Source organism: Aotus nancymaae, unplaced genomic scaffold, assembly GCF_030222135.1.
Source record: "Aotus nancymaae isolate 86718 unplaced genomic scaffold, 86718_ANA_hifiasm-v0.15.2.pri h1tg000014l, whole genome shotgun sequence".
NCBI classification, from domain to species: domain Eukaryota; kingdom Metazoa; phylum Chordata; class Mammalia; order Primates; family Aotidae; genus Aotus; species Aotus nancymaae.
In genome coordinates this window covers 41395656-41411633 of record NW_026988425.1, presented here as the reverse complement: position 1 = coordinate 41411633, position 15978 = coordinate 41395656, and the positions used below count along the sequence as shown (strand labels likewise).

General features: G+C 38.2%; 1 protein-coding gene across 2 annotated transcripts in view; it reads right to left on the bottom strand.

Annotated features, from left to right (window-relative positions):
- Positions 1 to 15978, bottom strand: part of GHR (growth hormone receptor) — a 302533-nt gene that overhangs the window by 179598 nt on the left and 106957 nt on the right. Inside the window, exon 1 of one of the 2 annotated variants that reach the window (XM_012433844.3) lies at positions 7966 to 8264. The exons of the other annotated variant lie outside the window; for it this stretch is intronic. The gene's annotated coding sequence lies outside the window, so the exon portion shown is untranslated. Of the gene's footprint in view, positions 1 to 7965; positions 8265 to 15978 lie in introns of those variants that run through there. 2 annotated transcript variants of the gene reach the window in all.

Sequence of the window (15978 nt, the reverse complement as noted above, 5' to 3'; positions counted from 1 at the left end):
TCTTATATCTTACTTTACACCATTGTCCCTACCAAGTAATTTTTCCAAAACAGAATTTGAAAAATGAAGCCTCTTACTGACTTTCTATTTTTTTCTCTCTTCTATGAGTGGCTCATTCTAAAACTGGATTTTTAATTACTATGATAGATCATGGAGAATATTTCTTAAACAAATTTAAAGGTGTTGGAATTTTCTTCAGACTCAAATTTGGAAATTTTGTATCACTTAATCTAAAAGGAGATAAATAAGCTATAGGAGACAAGTTCTCATACAGTGAAGTCTTCAAACAAAAACATTCATTATCTTGGTGAGATACAATCTAACAATGATTACTATAATAATTTATAGTATGCTAAATGCTTTTTATATCTTAAAGAAGTGCATGTGTTCCTGCCTTCTTCGGAGTTAACATAATAGAAGTGTAAGTTTTAAAAGAGAATTAGTTACTAGCATGCCTTAACAACATATGGGGCAAAAATTGGGAGAACCCCCTTTCCTTTTACCAAGTCCAACATGGTAAAGTTATTCTTTTAAGGTAAAGAAGTTGGGAAACCAAGAGTGAGGCAATGGATCTCCTGGGAAAAACATTACTAGAGGAGTCAGCAATCCCATAACCTGGCACCAGCCCAGTGTTTCCTGAGTTGGTCACTCGGATGGTCATTTAATCACTGTAGGTCTCAATTCCCTCACCTGAACACCCTTCCAAAATTTTGTTATAAACCAAATCCTGCACGGTGCAGTGTAATAATAGCTGCCATTCATTGAGGGTCACTTATGTCCTGATGTTAGCAGGCTCCTGTCTTTCTCTTCTTTTAGTTGGAGGCAGTAGCTGTGTCTCACTCATGATTACATCCTAACAATTAGACATAGGCTTGCCACAGAGTAGATGTTCACCACAAATAAGTATGCCAGGCACCTTCTTATTTCATTCAACCTTCACACAGACCTTGCAAGAGAAGGGCTCATTTCACAAAATAGAAAACGAAAGTTTAGAGGAGCTCAGAGAGGTTAAGTAAATCTTCCAAGTTCACAGACAGAATATTCCTGGGTAGGGTTTGGAACAGTGCTTGATGTCTCCAAGGCCTGCTTTGCTTTCCCATGCTTCTTAAATTGTGGACTAAGCAGACTAAACACACAATCAGGGTAGCAGTGAATCAGAACAAACTACAGAGAGCAAGAAAAAGACAGAGTAATATTTAGATTTGAATTATAAAGAGAGGTAGACACCATAATATTTTCAGTGCACAGGGCCTATCAAAGACAGTGATAATTCATAGGTGGTGACATTGCACTTTCTTCAAGCGCTATATTACATTGCTCAAGGGATGCAATATTTATCGCTATGCCTTAGAACCTCCAATAGCACCTGGTCTACTTTTGGGTACATTATTCAGGAGCTGTGCAGTGTGCTATCTCCATGACATGGGGCATTATCCTGCCTCCTTTAAGTTTCTATGTAAAAATAGAAGTCTATTTGGCCAGACTGACTGGCTGCCAGATAGATGGCAAATATAGGGCAGATCAATATCCTGTCTCATCTCCAGGAAGTTTATAATGTACCCCTTCACTCTTCAAGATCAAAGGAGGTATAATAGCTTGGACTTGGACCATGCATTGTTAATAGCTTTAATAAAAAATACTCCCTAGAAAAGTGCTGTCTAATAGAAATATAATGTGAGCCACAAATGCCAGCCACATATGTTGTTGTACATTTTCTAGTAACTACATTTAAAAAGTTAAAAATTGATAAATTTTTATAATGTACTTATTTAACTCTATTTAAAATATTATTTCATCACATAATCAATGTAAAAAGTATTAATTAGATATTTTGCACTCATTTTTTCATACCGAATTTTTGATTCTAGTATGCATTTTACACTCACATACATCTCAATCGAAATAGTCCCACAAGTGTTCAATAGCTACATGTGGCTACTGGCTACTGCATTGTACCATGCAGCTCTGAAACACAGAGAGGTGTGGCCAGCTCCCTAGCTAGTGTAGAATACATCTGTGCTTATTATTACTCACAAGGCAGGCCAAGCTTCTGAGAAGACACCTTCATAGTTATTTTGCAAGGTCTGATAATTTTTTAAACTGGTAGAAAGAGTCTTCTTATTAAAGCAAGAAGTGGGGTGTTCCAGATCTTCTCAACATGCACTTTGTACATAATTACTGAACACTGAATTCTACATGCAATAAAACCATTAACTTTTTTGTTGGACAGAACTTCAGTCTGTCACTAGTTATGGAACTTTATGTGACTCAGTTCTCATCCTCAGTCTCAACTTCTTTATCTCCAAAATAGAATGTCTGGAGCATGTAAGTAGTTCTTAGCCTTGGCTGCATATCAGCATCACCTGGGGAACTTAAAAATCAATGCTCTGGCTTTATAACAGATAAACTGGATCTGTAGAGTAGGGACTGAGTATTGATACTTGAAGATTTTTCTTGTATAATTCTAAAGCATGGACAGGATTGAGAATTGCTGATTCAGTGCAAACCAAATGTGCTATAACTTTTGTGACAACAGAACTCATCTGCCCCCTAAAGTTGTCCTCATCTGTGCAGAGGAAAAGAAATATCAATCTCCCCTTTTGACCAGCCAATTAATGTGCTTTTTTGCAACAGATGATGATTTATGGATCTATATCAAGTAACTTTAAATACCAAAATATGGAATTAAGATCAGAAAATGTTGTCCTATAAAATGGTCAATAAAAAGAATACACATGTATAGATAAAATCAGCCAGCCACAGAAATGATCACACAAATAATGACAATATTTCATAGTTTTGCTGAAGAGACTGGGTAGACAGAATGCTAAAAGATCCCTCCCGGGATTACCATCTCTTGTTATTCAAACACTAATCTAGGTACTGCTGTGAAGGAACTTTGCAGATGTAATTAAGATGGCTAACCAACTGGCTTTAAAATAGGAAGCTGATCTTAGATTATCTATGTGAACTGATGTAATTACCTGAGCCTGCAAAAGAAGAACAAGATATGGTAGAAGGGGGAAGTTAGAGAGATTAGACACTTGAAAAGGAGTTGATCTTCTGTTGCTGGGAGGGGGCATACAGAAACCATGAGATGCAATGCAGTCAGCTTCTAGGAGCAAAAACTGGCTCCCAGCTAATAGCCAGCAAGGAAATGGGGAACACGGTCCAACAATGGCAAGGAACTCAGTTTGTGAAAACAACCGGAATGAGCTTGGAAGCAAATTTTTCCCTAGAGGCCCTAACAACACTGATTTCTGCCTAGCAAACTCTAAGCAAGAGCCTAGTTGGGCCACGGTGTGCCCAGACTTCTCACATGTAGAACTAAGAGACAATAAATGGGTATTGTTTAAGCCACTTAGTTTGTGGCGATTTGTTATGGAAGCAATAGAAAATGACTACGGCCTCTAAGAGTCCATTATAGAGCTTGTGATTGAACATAAACATTAATCAGGAAGATAGTAAACCAGTCAGCACTGAAACATGTCCAAATTGAGAGGGTCATTTTTGCAGTGCCTAGCAACTTTACTCAGAAGGGACTTTAGAGACAATGTAGATCAATCAGTTAATAATTGATAAGGAAGTGTTGAAAAAATAGTAAATAATTTATGGATTGTCTCTTCCAACTACCTGGGACCAAAAAGAAATGTCCCAACACAGAGACAGGCACAGTAATTTCTCAAAGCTTGATGATGCTCTCCCCTAAGGTCATTCAGTTCCCTCTATCCAACTCCACAGTTGTCAAATGACCTTCTGATTCTTGTTTTCTGGGTTTGCTATCTTTCTGGAAAATGAACACAATAATCAGATGAAGTGAAACTGCTTGACAGTGCAACAGAGAACAAACAAATATACTGGCATACTGCTGTATTGGCCCATCTCTTAAGTTTGGCTAAGATAGAGTTTAGCCCCTAGAGTCTAATCACCTCTAGATCAATGATGCAATTTATTTATTTATTTTTATTTTTTGAACATGTAAACCAGCATGAGATGATTCCAGGGAAAGTGAGAAAGGCTGAAAGATCCTATCTCTGTCAGTGTGCTAGCCTTGTTTTCCATCTTAACCTCAGGTCAAACCAGGAAACCTAACAGGCAGCGTGTTAATAGGAAAGTAACAGCCAAGGTCAAAATCTACAACAGACTAGGGTAGGAGAAAAATAAAGAAAAGGAGCATGTATTTATGGAGGAAAAGACGATGTGGAAGTGGGAAGGCCAGTCTATCTTTGTAACATACCTTTGCAAATCTTGGCTCAGAAGAGCTTGTCTTTGGTCCTCCTGAATTAAGAGTTCAGTTCCCAGGAGGCTTATGTTTACTCTCCTATGGGACCACCACAGAATAACTCAGAAAATTATAATTCAATGACCTGGCCATGTTTCTCCTAAATCAGTTGGCTGGCAGAAGAGGTTTGAAATCAGAAGGCTGAGCCACTACTGATTCACAGAAACTGTTCACCTACCAGGAAGTCAAAACGACAAACACATAAGCACATTTTTGTTACAGTCTGCTTAAGTGAAATCAGTTTTCACATCTTGTAAAACAGTATCAAACCATTCATGCTCCCCTCATTGAAAAGTTATATGAATAACATTTTAACTTTCCAACTACTTGTGATCATGTTGCTAGTTAAAACTTTACTCTCAAATGAGGAAGAAAACTAGGGCAGTTTGCATGTAGCATCATCATCAAAATGCTAAAGAACCAAACGACATGTGCTTCAGACATACAGGAATAATACACTTGGATGCCCACAGGTACCTAAAATAACCTCTGTCCAAACTAAAGTCAGCATTTCCTTCCTGCCTCTGATCCCTACATAATGAACATGCAGATTCATTTCTTCTATTTCTTATCTTGCTTAATGAGATCAGGGTTCACCCAGTTGGTTTCTCCATCCCTTCTCACACTTAACTTGTCACCATGAGGCGGGATTCTACCTCTGCATTCTCTCTGGAATGTAGTACCTTCTCCTCGAGTCTTAGTCTTCTACCTTTTCTCCTCTCCAGATTTTCAACAGCCTTCTTCATGGTCAAGCTTCCTTTACTTTCAAGGCTACTGGTAGACAAATCAGAAATTTACTTACCCTTCAAAGTCACGTTCAAATATCACTATTCCATGGAGCCTTCCATACTCTCCACCAAGACTTAGCTGCTAACTCCTCTGTGCCTACATTGTTTTTTTTTTTTAACTTTTACTATAAAATATTCTGCAATACCCAGGTCATGAGATGATGAACCCCTGTGGGTGGAACAGATGAGTTCTTGGTGCCTGTGTTGCTGTTTGTAAAGTTCCTCAGAGCAAGACACAGACCTACTGCATCAACTTATAATCCCTGCTCTGCCCTCAACCACCAAAGCGCTGGGTTGTAGCAGAAACGTGTTACATGTACACGTGCAGGAGGGGGCCTGTCAGTAGATATGATGTCAGTCAGAGCACTAGAAGTTCTCTTTCCACCTCAGAAACATCCAGACCACCATCTAGCTCTCATTTCTGGATCTTTAGAAGTGAGTTCCGATAAAAGAGAAAAGAGAGCGTTAGAAGTTGAGCCTCGCGCTAAACTTTGGGCAGCAGAACATAACCTGAGGGTGCTGAGTGTTGGTGCAAGAGAATCTCAGGAAGGTATGTAAGGTGACAATAACATCAAAATTCTTCCTAGACTCCACCTGAACAGCTGCTATGTCAAATAAAGGCTGAACACATGCCCCTTTGTCAGCTGGCAGAACTCAGCTTTCCACAGTTCAGCCTCTCCCATTGGTGCCTACCCTCAATCTCCTCAGCATCCTCATCCAAACTCCTCTCTACTTTTGCAGGAGGAACAGGCAGAAAAATTCAAGAGGATAAAAAGGGAAAAAACAGAGGAGCTGAGATGTGAGAAGTGGTTCCTGCTTCCCTTTTGTCATCAGCTCAGGAGAGAACCCCAATCACAATTGTTTCTCCTTAGAAAATTATTTTACATGCTCACTAGATTAGATTCTTTAAGACATAACTGTACTCCTGGCTGACATTAACTGAAGATAAATGGCTTTCCTTTTTCTCTATGAATCAGAATGTCTAGAAGCCTAGGGTTAGTGGTGATGGGGCCCAGGGGAACATTTAGGGAGGCAGAATCACAATGATGGAGGCTGGGGGTGGACACGGCCCCAAGGGTAGTGTTAGTCTAAAGGTTTCATTTTATAAATGAGGTAAGTTAAGCCCAGAGAGGTCAAGTAATGTGTCTAAGGCCCCACAGCTGGTGCTGGCCAAGCTGGAAGCAGCATCAGGCCTCCTGTCCCCAGTCTAGTGGGCTTTTTCAGTATTTCATGTTGTCTTCAGCCTGTATTTTCAAGAAGCACTTCAAGGAGCAAGAAGACACACTTACCAGGGGCTCAAATGTGCTGTCATAGTTAATACCATTGATCATCAGGCAGACAGTACAAACAAATCATAACAAGTGCGGGCACAAGGTGACCCAGCTCTCTAGCCTTCCCCAGCTGGCTGGTTGCTCGTCCAGCCTCCCTGAATGAGGCTGAGTTCCTCTTTCTACTTTCTTTGAAGCAATCCAAGAGCCCTGGAGTAATTAAAGAAAGGAATTTACTCAAAACTAGCCCTGACATCTGGACTAAACTGGACCTAAATTTGAAAATAATCCTGGTTAGAATCTTGCAAAAATCTATTCTTCACGCTGACATCACAGTGATTTTCTTAAATTGCCAATTTATAGCCTCTGTTTCAAACGCCCCAGCGCAAATTATAAACTTTTAGAGAGGTACATCCAGCCATGTGTGATCTGATCTGGCCTCTTCCTACATTTCCATTCCCATCTTCCACCATTTCCACAAACCTCTCCTTTCTTCTGTCCACAAAGGAATCTTCTTAGAAAGTTCCAGGCTATTCACACCTCTGGCCCTGCTGCCTCTTATCCTCTTCTCACTTAATCCATTTTTGCTACTCATTCCCCTAAACCTCCCTCAAGGACACTTCAACTTAGAAGCACCTTAGCAACAACCCCACTCCCAGGTGAAATCAGGTGCCTCTCCTCTCTCCTTCTATTACAGCCTTGACAAACCTCTATTACAGCACCAAAAGGAATCAATGATATTCTCATCTCTCTTCGGTGGGTCATCTTTATATTCACACTACCTAGCACAACCAGTTTTAAACAAATTGTTGAAGAAATGAAGAGAGGTCCATGGACACGATTTTAAAAGTGGTGTTTAGAAGAGGTGAGAGCATGTCCTTCTGTTGAAAGTTCATCTGAATGGTTTCCATTGAGATAGAAAAAGTGGTGTTTCCCATTACATCAGGCATGTTGAGATGGTTTTAATCAGGCATGCAGGAAGAAAACCAAAGCATCAGAGTTAATCTGCAAAGAGGTATAGCAAGAAGCAAAAGGAGACAAAGCCTTCTTCTCTTTCCTTCAAAGTAGTGACCATCTCTCAGACTAAAGATGCAAAACGAACGTGCAATTGTGGTATCACTTCTTCTTTATAATACTTTTCTTAATGTAAACTGTTGAAATTTAACACAGGGAACAGAATTAAAACCCTTAAATATTTCCTGAGTGCAAATTACCACCTCTGTTGACTTTTTCAAAATTTATCTGCTCTATAAATGCTCAGAAAACTAGTCCTTCCTTCAGAGAACAAACTTTAAAAACCCAAATTATATCTCGATGGTGACCAGACAAGGAGGAAGGCAGCCAAAGACTTTCTTTGCCTAATAAGAATACTTTATAAACTCCAGCACACACAAAAAGAAGTTTCGCTTACAGTAGAAAGGAAAAGGGCAGAGAAGTCAGGGGAAGAGAGAACAATGAGAAATTAACCCAGAAGAGGGAAGAACGAAGTGGGAGGAGAAAGAAAAACATCTGGCCTAAGCCATGTTGTAGATTTATATCTAAAAAATTAAAAAGTAAGTAGAAAAAAAAAAAATCCTGATTATCAGTCTTTTAATCAAACAATAAATAACAGTAAGGGAATACTAACCAACAGTCCGGCAGATATTGCTGAAATAGAGGCTGGGTTTTCGTATTGTTTCCTCCAGGCTTTATAACAAGAACCTTTTAAATTTCCTTTTCCATTCACTCATGTATGCAAGCAGATCACATCACACTGATTTGGTTAAAATCTAGCAGAGAGGGAGGGGTTGGAAGTTTCTTGGTCACCACTTGGCATGTATTAATCGCTAACTTCTTGGTCTTTCTGCTTTGATATATAAACCTTCACAAAATCCCTCCAAAATCAGTCATTCTCAATCTTTCTCTCTCATGCGCGCACACACATATATCTGGTACCAGAAGAGTAAATTAAATTACACCAGACCATTGCCTCATACAACAAATCCTCTGACCTTTGCCCAGGACATCTCTGTGCTCTGCCTGCTGAAGTGAAGGCCAGGCCTGGGCTGGAGTCGCATGAGGACTATTACAATGGAGGCAGCCAAATCAGCTGAGAAGAGGGCTAAGCATTAGTACTCAACAAAAGCTCTGATCTGGATGGGTCGAAAGCAGTGATAGATTATCTGAATCTGGTCTTTTCCCTTCTCTAAGGAGTGCAAGAACAAAGGCAGAAGTGGCTATCTGTTGTGCTTACTGCTACCTCACTAAAGTATCCAAGTGCCCAGAAGATAGCACATTGTACATTTTATAAATGAAGAAATTAATGAATAAATGAATTCTAAAACATCAGTGCTCATCAGAAATCCTAGCATACTTAATTTCATTGTAAACATTTTACCATTTGTCAGCAGTATAAAGTAGTTGACTAGAAAACCCCTAGAAAACTGGAATTCCTGAATATTAATTTAGTCCCCTTATCCCAGCCCTTCAAAGTCCTAATCAACTAAGTACATTTTGATCAATTGGACAGAAGAACACAGTACTTAGAAAATGTAATTTAGGTTTTTTTTTTATTACCTTCTAATAGAGGGAAATAGGCCTCTTTTAGAAAGGGCTCACAAGTCAACTAAAAGGTACAAAATACTAAACATTTAGTGAATTACATATTTGAGTGACATAAAAAAAACAAACCCAAAAGAACTGCTTTCTAGCTCTGGAACTCTGCCATAGTTCTTGTAGCTGCTCACACAGCACAATCATGACGATTCCCATCATTGAGTGTGGAGTGAGTTGCTCTACACACAAGACTGTGTGACTCATTTTCCTGTGTGTGAGCAACAGTCCTGTCCACACTGTCAACACAAGAAGACTGTTGATGATTTATGACTGCTTCCAGAATTAGCCGGGCCTTTAGCTGGTTACTGGACTCCTGCCTGGCTTGCTTTCCCATGTTTACGTGTAATAAACCATTCTGTGACATGTGATACATACAAACCTTTTAAGATGAGAAACACTCAGAGGGGAAAATTCATTTCAATGTTTCAGTTAACAATGACGAGGTTTGAGAATTTCACTGATGGTGAATTTGTGGCTAATATGTTTTGAAATCTTATTCTGAATGTGTAGAAACCACCTATCTGACTATCTGACAAATACCTCTAAAGCACATTTCTTTTTTTTTTTTTGAGACCGAGTTTCGCTCTTGTTACCCAGGCTGGAGTGCAATGGCGCGATCTCGGCTCACCGCAACCTCCACCTCCTGCGTTCAGGCAATTCTCCTGCCTCAGCTTCCTGAGTAGCTGGGATTACTGGCACGCGCCACTGTGCCCAGCTAATTTTTTGTACTTTTAGTAGAGATGGGGTTTCACCATGTGACCTCGTGATCCACCCGTCTTGGCCTCCCAAAGTGCTGGGATTACAGGCGTGAGCCACCGCGCCCGGCCCTAAAGCACATTTCTGAAACTAAACTTAGTGGTCCATAAACACCTGATCTCCTGAATTTGCAGTATAAATCAGAAACCTAGGAGTCATCTGGATGTCTTTTCTTTCTCATTTGCCCTTTTTTCATCTTTTGATGTTATTTCTTCTGTATCTTTTGAGTCCATTCCATCCCCTTTATCCTCACTATTGTTACTAGACACCATTTCTCACTTGGATTTGAGAATGGCCTCCTAACACCCAGAAAGGTTCTCTCCAATCCATTTATCTCTCTCTCTCTTTCAGTCTCTCTCTCACACACACAAATATGCTTTGAAACATAATTACCATCATGGCATCCCTCTGCATAAAACATCTAAATGACTTTCCTTGCTCATGGAATTAATACCACAATCCATGACTTGGACTAACTAATATTTACTAATTATCCCCCATTTTCACTCTTCCCACTTTCAATTAGTAATAGAACCCAGTTAAAGTCATTTCTCAGCCAACCTTGCAGCTAAGTGTGGTCACATGACTAGGTTCTGGCGAGCAGGACTTGAATGGAAGTGGCATATGCATTCTTCAAGGCAATGAGCATCCCCTCCACTTCTCCTCCTTCACCCTGCTGGCTTGGATGCTGATGGGCTGGATCACTGAACACATTGATGAGGGCTACCTAGACTTGTTGGACATGTCTGAGACTCACTATGATGCTGGATCCCAGACAATGAAGGGTTATAAAAATACAAAGGGCCAGCTAGTCAGTGGTTTTGTAACAAGCCAACCTAGATCTTTCTAATTTATCCTTGAATGATAGTTTTTTTTACCTCATTTGTCAGGCTCAATTGAAAGAGCAATGGGAAAGAGTAATCGCATAGCCTTGTGTAAAAACATAAGCTGAGATTTTATTCTTGATACCCATAAAGAAAAGAAAATGTACCTGAACACAAACACATGGCATTCTGATGTGGCTTTTAAATGAACTTTAGAAGGTACTGCTTCCTCATCTCAGACAGCTATAAATCCTATTAGTGTGCTGAAATCAGAAGTATTTGGAACAGTCAGAACCCGTGAATAGTTTTATTTGGGGGTAATTATTAAGGTCCACATAAATGCACATCTTTGTCACATAGAGGTTGTTTTTTTTGGTTTAATAAAATATAGGTGATATGCTAAGCCATGTTACCTCAAATCTAATTCCCAAACCCCAAGTTATTAGGAGCCTTATCAGATTTTACAAAATAATTGTCATACTAAGGAAAGTGAAGGAACTTGGGAAAAGGAACCTGAACTATATCTTTGCAGGTTTGTACTCAAACCACAAACAAGTTTTACACAAAGCAGTGTACTCTGAGATGGTATTTGTTAAGACAAACATGAAGATTTCGGCTTCAAATGGAATCTTAATCGCAGACACTTCATATTTACATCAAGAAGATGAGCTAAATCAAGAATAGGGTACATGATATCTGCTTGCAAGATGATCATTTTCCACAGAGCTAATTTTGATATTTTTTCTGATTATAAGCGCATAATACTTGCTTGTGTAGAAATCTGTTAAGGACTAATATAGTATAAAATAAATTCTGGATTCCTTTTTTGTCTCTAATAAAATATCTAAAGAAAATGGAAAACAAACGCCATATAAAAAGTTGTCTCTTTTATTATTTTTAATTTTTTTTCCATTTAACATTAGAGACTCTCAAGTACTTGCCAATTATATTGCCACATTTTCTAGGAAATGCAGCTTTTAGCAATTCTTTGTTCATTCAAATTAACTCAACTTAGCTCAGCTAATATTGAGTAGATTGACAATGAAGTCCTAATACCAAAGGCTGACCAATAGAAAATGCTTGAAATCAGACATTGAGTGATACAGGCATGTTCTATAAGCTTGGACAAATTGCAAGGGAGTGGACAGGGAGCTTGAGGACATCACAAAAGAATCCACGAAGGACCCGTGATGTATTGAGAGAGAGATACATGAGAATGGCTGGGCATAGTAGAACAGATCTGATATCATTACAGTAAATCCCCATTATATGGAAACATTATCTTTCTTGCTGGCTGAAGAAACATAGTACCCCTCCAACTACCCCCAAACAAAAACAAAATAAAAAATTGTGAATATGAAATTTAATTCATATGCCATCATATGCCTTTTACAGGCCATTCAGATTGGTACTTTTCAAACTGTGAGCCATAAACTACTCTTAGGTTGTAGGATCAATTTAGTGGGTCAAAGCCAGCTTTGTTTATTGGCTTGTTCAAATGAATGGAATGGATTGAACAGTTTCCTTACATGGAACTTTTGGATGCATGGGTGTGTCTGTTGGGTTACTTTGTAGACCCAATATTTTCTTAAGAATGAGTAACAGTCAAAACCAGGGTGGGTCACAGATATAGATTGCTTCTAGTTTTTCAATATTATCAGTAATGTTACAATAAACATCTCTTGGGAGGTGGGGGGAAATTTGGTTTGTTATTTCCATTTATTGCCGAATGGTTGATTCACAGAAGCAATATTGCTGCATGGAAGGGTAGGATGTTTATGAGATTTTTCATAAATATCACCCAATTGCTTTCAAACTGCCCTAATTTAGACTCAAACTAGACAAGCAGAGAATTTCAATTTCAATGTTACAATTGTCAGCTTATTTTCCTCCTATTGCCACTAATTTAATGGATAAAAATGATCTGCCATTTTTTGACATTTATTTGGGAATTAGTGAGGCTGAATATTCTTTGGAACATTTACTGTGAATTATCTAAGTATGTCCTCCCACATTTGCTGGATTTCCTTTTTTCTTTCTGCTATTTTATACATATCTTTTTAAGGAAAGCTTCCTCACTATTCTTTAGGGATAAAGGCATAGCCGGAAAAGAAAAAGGGAAAGAGCATTTTAATCAGCTTGATTTTTGCCAGGCTGCCTTTAGGCTTTTATGCTTCCCTAGGTTTTGAGACCTGCTGCCTGATAAAGTATATTAACCTTAAAAATAACTTTAAAGAATAACTAATGCCAGAACAGCTGGTCAACGTGGCACTGAAAAGTTGTACTTTGAACTTTTTCTTCTGTGCCAAACACTGCAATATTTTTTTTTTCAATTAAGACAGAAGTACTGAAGAATTTAAAAGAGCAGTTATAGCCCTGGAGGACAGATTCAGAAGCTCTAACACACATACGATGGGAATTCCAGAAACAGAGGAGTTAATTCACTTGCAAAGAATCAGTTTTAGAAAAGGTTATTACTGATAATTTTATAAAATCCCAATAATTGAGTTTGCAGATTGCCCACAGTAATCACTGAGGTAAAGTATAGTAAAAAGCAGATCTATCATATGGCATGGAGACACAGAAAAATCTTTAAAAGTACTTAAAATAAGAGGCAGATTACCTTCTAATGAACGCAAATGGACTGGTAGAAGATTTTTCTTTAGTAACAATAGATGCCAGAACACAAATAAACTTTAAAAGTGTTAGAGAAAGAACTATCAATTCAGAATTTAGTATCCAACTAACCTGTCACTAATGATTCTGCGTATATGTGCGTCAGCACACATGAAAACTAAGATAGTTTACCACCAAAAGACTCTCATTAAAAAATACCTAAAAAAGAGAAATGCAAACTAAAACCATAACGATATGCCACCTTATCGTAGCCAGAATGGCCATTACAAAAAGACAGAAAAACAAACGAAAACAATAAACAAACAATAAATGTTGGCATAGTTGTGGTAAAAAGGGATTGCTTATATACTGCTGGTAGTGATGTAAATTAGTACAACTTCTATGGAAAACAATATAGAAATTGCTCAAATAACTAAAAGAAGATCTACCATTCAATCCAGCAATCCCACTACTGGGTATCTACCTAAAGGAAAATAAGTCATTATATCAAAAAGATACCTGCTTATGTATGTTTATCACAGCACAGTTCACAATTGCAAAGATACAGAAACAATTTAATTGCCCATCAACCAATGAGTGGATAAATAAAATGTGGTATATATACACCATGGAATACTACTCAACCATAAAAAAGGAGGAAATAATATATTTTGCAGCAACTTGGATGGATCTGGAGGCCATTATTCTAAAAGTAGTCACTCAGGAATGGAAAATCAAATACCATTAAGTCCTTGCTCATAAGTGGGAGCTAAGCTATGGGTATGCAAAGGCATATAGAGTGATATAATGGACACTGGAGACTGAGGAGGGGGTAGGGGGTCTGGGGGATAAAAAAGTGTATATTGGGTACAATGTACACTACTTGGGTGATGGATTAACTAAAATCTCAGACTTCGTCACCACCACACAACTCAAACATGTAACTAAAAATCACTTGTACCCCAAAAACGATTGAAACAGAAATACACATATATAAAATTTTAAAAAATACCTAAAGGAGCTATTTTTGCAAGAAGACAAGAATCACCTTAAATGTGTGCTAAAATTCTCTCCTTTTATAAAAAGAGGAAAAGACCTTTTCTCCTATTTCAGTTACTGCCTATGAAGTTACTGACCCATTTCTCTGCTCCCCTCTAAATCAAAACTTCTTGAAGAAATTATCTTACACTCCTGTCTTTAATTCCTCTTTGCCCAATTTCTTAAACTTATTCAAATCAGGCTTTAATCTCCACTACACCAATGGAATAGTTTTTGCTGTAGTCACCAATGACTTCCATGTTGTGGCAAATTCCTAATCATCTTATGTAACCTGTGACTAACACTTGCCACAATGGATCACTCCCCCTTCTTTGACACACTGTCTTAATTTTGTATCTGGAACATTATTCTCCATTGATTCTTCCACCTCAGTAAGTACTTCATCTTGTTCAACTTCACCGTGTTCTCTTCATTTTCCAAATCACTTAGCATTGAAATATCACCAGAAATTATCTTCCTCTCCTCTTTTCTGTATGATTTTTTCCTAGATTATCTCATTTGGCATCATGACACTAATGCCATATATATGATGATGTTGTCCAAATCATAACTTTAATTCAGGTCTCTTTCTTGAACTACAGGCTCATATGTCCAGTTGACTATTTAGTAATTTCTTTGAATGTTTGATAGGCATCTCAAACTTATAAATCCCATGACCAGACTTTCAATTTTATCTCCTAATCTACTCATTCAAGAGTGTAGGCCATTTCAGTAAATATCACCTTTACCTTTTCGGATTCTCAGACCTTTTCTCTATTCTTTCAATGATACCCCATAACTAATACTACATCAACCAATCTCTCAGACATACCTTCAAATTAAATCCAGAATGTGGTGACTTGTTTTTTTTTTTTTTTTTTTTGAGACGGAGTTTCGCTCTTGTTACCCAGGCTGGAGTGCAATGGCGCGATCTCGGCTCATGTGGTGACTTCTTACAATCTCCATCTTTATCTCCCTCAACCAAGCCAATCTCCATCTTCATCTCCCTCAACCAAGCCACCAACATTTATCTGGATTATTATAACAGTTTCTTAAGGGCCTACCTGCTTTTGCTTTTGAATCTCCTTATTCCCAACACTCAAATTGGTCTCGTTAAAATAAGAACATGTTACCATATTTTTTTCAGGATCCTGTCATGGCATTCTATATCACTTAGAGTAAATAACAAAGTATTTACAGTGATCTGAAAGTCCTATGTGATTTTTTTCCCAACCGCGCTCTCACCCACTCTCTCTGTTTCCATTTACCGCTATGTTCTTGCTCAGTCTGCTCCAACAAAACTGGCCTCTTTGATTTTCCTTGAAGAGCTTAAACAGTATATGCTAGTCCTTCTCCTTGGGATACTTTTCTCCCAGGATTCCTTCAAGTATGCATTCAAATGTCACCCATCTGTGAGCTCTTGCCTGACAACCTAGAAAATAACAATCCTTATACTACTTGATTTTTCTCCATGACACTTATTTTTGATATATATTTACTTGTTTACCTGTTTATCATCTCTATTCTCTAACTAGATTGTCAACTATATGAGTTCAGAGATGATTTTGTTGACTCCAGGCATGTACAACTTACAGCAGGCTAATAGAAGGCATGCAATAGGAATTTACTAGATGGATAAACTAATGGTGAGAAAAAAGTAAAACGTGGTGGATAATTCAACTAGATATTGCTTGTAAAAGACAACATGGAATGGATTTCCTGTAGATCCAAAGATGAAAATAAATTCTAGACAACAGAAACAAGGAAAATAGTAGAGACTGTCTCAAAGGATAATTGATATATGCTAGATC